The following is a 3,427-nucleotide window of genomic DNA, read 5'->3' on the forward strand; positions in this document are numbered from 1 at the left end:
CGGTGCTGTGCCGTCAGCGTAGTGTTGCACAAACTCGTGGCCTACCCAAGGTGCGGTACGTTTGCGGCCGTATCCTCGGTGGGAATTTCGTGAGTAGGGTCGCAAATTCTACGACCTCGGCGGGTTTGAGAGCGACGTAGACTTGTGGCACGCTCAACATGCCACACGTTTCGGGGCACACCCGCGGTGAAATTTTCTCGAGTACGCTCGTATTAGGGCCCAAGGAGGTCTGGGTACTTATCGCTGCTATTATGTGGGGGTTCTCGTGAGCGGCGTACGCGAAAGCGACCGGGTGTCTGATATGCGGCGGGCTTCGGCCTCGTCAAGCGTGTCCTCGGGTCTGCTCCAGGGGAATCCACGGCAGTCGTCTGCAGCCTCATCCGCTTGATGCGTTAGGGGCTGGTTGTCGGACGGTGCCGTTTTACCACGATATCGAGGTGTGTTCCGTGTCGTCCTCGGGCGATTCAGATGCGAAAGCGCCGAAGACGCGGGCGTGACCCGTCGTCTGGCGGCTTTGCAGTCTCGGCTCCGTTGCTAGTTCCGGCCGGTCCACCGACAGTGCAGCGGGCTTGGGCAACCCGCACGGCGCGACCGAGTCGATGCAACGAAAAAGAGCGAGCATGAACGTGCTTCTTGCCGCACGGCTCCCACTCGTCTTTCGGGAAGGTTGTGCCGTAGCGAGCTCGAACGCCGTCATCTCGGAGTGCAAAATAAGCGTGTTGGGGCGCCTGAAGGTGGCCTCCGCCGCACACAGACTGCGTCCGGCCCGCCGAGGGCGAGGACGGACGCGCAGTCGAACGATTACCTGGTTGATCCTGCCAGTAATCATATGCTTGTCTCAAAGATTAAGCCATGCATGTCTAAGTACATGCCGAAATAAGGCGAAACCGCGAATGGCTCATTAAATCAGTTATGGTTCCTTAGATCGTTTCTTCCTACTTGGATAACTGTGGCAATTCTAGAGCTAATACATGCAGTGAGCCTGGAGCCCTTTGGGTAACGGGTGCTTTTATTAGACCAAGATCGATCGGGTTTCGGCCCGTATTGTGTGGTGACTCTGGATAACTTTGTGCTGATCGCATGGCCACGAGCCGGCGACGTTTCTTTCAAGTGTCTGCCTTATCAACTTTCGATGGTAGGTTACTTGCTTACCATGGTTGTTACGGGTAACGGAGAATCAGGGTTCGATTCCGGAGAGGGAGCCTGAGAAACGGCTACCACATCCAAGGAAGGCAGCAGGCGCGCAAATTACCCACTCCCGGCACGGGGAGGTAGTGACGAAAAATAACAATACGGGACTCTTTTGAGGCCCCGTAATTGAAATGAGTACACTCTAAATCCTTTAACGAGGATCAATTGGAGGGCAAGTCTGGTGCCAGCAGCCGCGGTAATTCCAGCTCCAATAGCGTATACTAAAGCTGCTGCGGTTAAAAAGCTCGTAGTTGGATCTCAGTTCCAGACGAGTAGTGCATCTACCCGATGCGACGGCTCGGACTGAACATCATGCCGGTTCTTTCTTGGTGCACTTCATTGTGTGCCTCGAGATGGCCGGTGCTTTTACTTTGAAAAAATTAGAGTGCTCAACGCAGGCGAGTCGCCTGAATAAACTTGCATGGAATAATAGAACAAGACCTCGTTTCTGTTCTGTTGGTTTTTGGAATACGAGGTAATGATTAAGAGGGACGGACGGGGGCATTCGTATTGCGGCGCTAGAGGTGAAATTCTTGGACCGTCGCAAGACGAACTACTGCGAAAGCATTTGCCAAGAATGTTTTCATTGATCAAGAACGAAAGTCAGAGGTTCGAAGGCGATCAGATACCGCCCTAGTTCTGACCATAAACGATGCCAACCAGCGATCCGCCTGAGTTACTCAAATGACTCGGCGGGCAGCTTCCGGGAAACCAAAGTATTTGGGTTCCGGGGGAAGTATGGTTGCAAAGCTGAAACTTAAAGGAATTGACGGAAGGGCACCACCAGGAGTGGAGCCTGCGGCTTAATTTGACTCAACACGGGAAAACTTACCCGGCCCGGACACTGGGAGGATTGACAGATTGAGAGCTCTTTCTTGATTCGGTGGATGGTGGTGCATGGCCGTTCTTAGTTGGTGGAGCGATTTGTCTGGTTAATTCCGATAACGAACGAGACTCTAGCCTATTAAATAGGTGCGGGGTTCCCAGCACCTTACAACCTTCTTAGAGGGACAAGCGGCTCCTAGCCGCACGAAACAGAGCAATAACAGGTCTGTGATGCCCTTAGATGTCCGGGGCCGCACGCGCGCTACACTGAAGGAAGCAGCGTGTCTTTATCCCTGTCTGAAAAGACTGGGTAACCCGTGGAACTTCTTTCGTGATTGGGATAGGGGCTTGCAATTGTTCCCCTTGAACGAGGAATTCCCAGTAAGCGCGAGTCATAAGCTCGCGTTGATTACGTCCCTGCCCTTTGTACACACCGCCCGTCGCTACTACCGATTGAATGATTTAGTGAGGTCTTCGGACCGATGTCCGGCGCGGCCTTTCGGTTGCGCCGGTCTGTTGGAAAGATGACCAAACTTGATCATTTAGAGGAAGTAAAAGTCGTAACAAGGTTTCCGTAGGTGAACCTGCGGAAGGATCATTAACGGATTGTGAAGGGTGAGCGCCTCAGCTGCGTCTGCGCCCGACACTTTCTGCCGCTGACCCCGTTTGGACGCGGGGTCGGCTTTTCCCCACGGGGCTGCCTGAATGTGGAGCGGCACCCCGTGACAAATTGTTGCGCCCAGCGGACGCCAACACCGCGACCTTGGACGGTCGGCCAGGTGGCGGACGCGGGTACAAACGGCGCAACGCACTCATAGGTCGGCTTTCGACCCGCCACTGCACCGTGGCTCGAAGCGCTCGAAATGCGCGACCCGACCGCTGCGGGACCGCCTAGTACTGTAAACAGGAGCGGCGGAGCGCGAACGGCGAGTCGTGGTTACGTCGGTAGAAGGCGAGGCTGCGCGTTCCCGAAACGCCAGCCGAGTGCCCTCCCGACCGTTCGAGCGTGCAAGAACGAGACCCGACAATCGCGCGGCGACTGCCAAGTACGAGAGGAACGGCACAAGCGTCGGCGGTCGGTCAAGGAACTGGCGATGTGACGGGTCCGCTGTGCACCAGTGCATACCGTCCCGCCGTCCGCGGCAAGCGCCTCCGCGTCCTCGGGTGACGGAGGCTGCCGGTCGGTTCTTGCAGGCGAGGGATCTCGCTGGCACCGGTTCGCGTTGACGCGCGGCCGGTCATGGCACGGCGATGCGACGGCCGAGGTGCGCAGTACTCGATGGAGGAACCGCACGCTCCGATGACCGTCCCGCCCTCCGCGGCGTATGCGTACCGACCGTAATGGTTGCAGCAGCGCCGGCCGGCTTTTGAATTCGCCACACGAAACACGGTGCGAGATCGCGGTTAGGGG

The 3,427-nt window shown here is 56.5% G+C and overlaps 1 non-coding gene across 1 annotated transcript; it reads left to right on the top strand.

Annotated features, from left to right (window-relative positions):
• Positions 1-802: 802 nt before the first annotated feature.
• Positions 803-2,617, top strand: LOC142791932 (small subunit ribosomal RNA). The gene has a single exon (XR_012890514.1). It is a non-coding gene; the product is annotated as a small subunit ribosomal RNA (ribosomal RNA).
• The last annotated feature ends 810 nt before the right edge of the window (positions 2,618-3,427 follow it).

This window comes from Rhipicephalus microplus, unplaced genomic scaffold (genome assembly GCF_043290135.1).
Source record: "Rhipicephalus microplus isolate Deutch F79 unplaced genomic scaffold, USDA_Rmic scaffold_199, whole genome shotgun sequence".
Taxonomy (NCBI): Eukaryota; Metazoa; Arthropoda; class Arachnida; order Ixodida; family Ixodidae; genus Rhipicephalus; species Rhipicephalus microplus.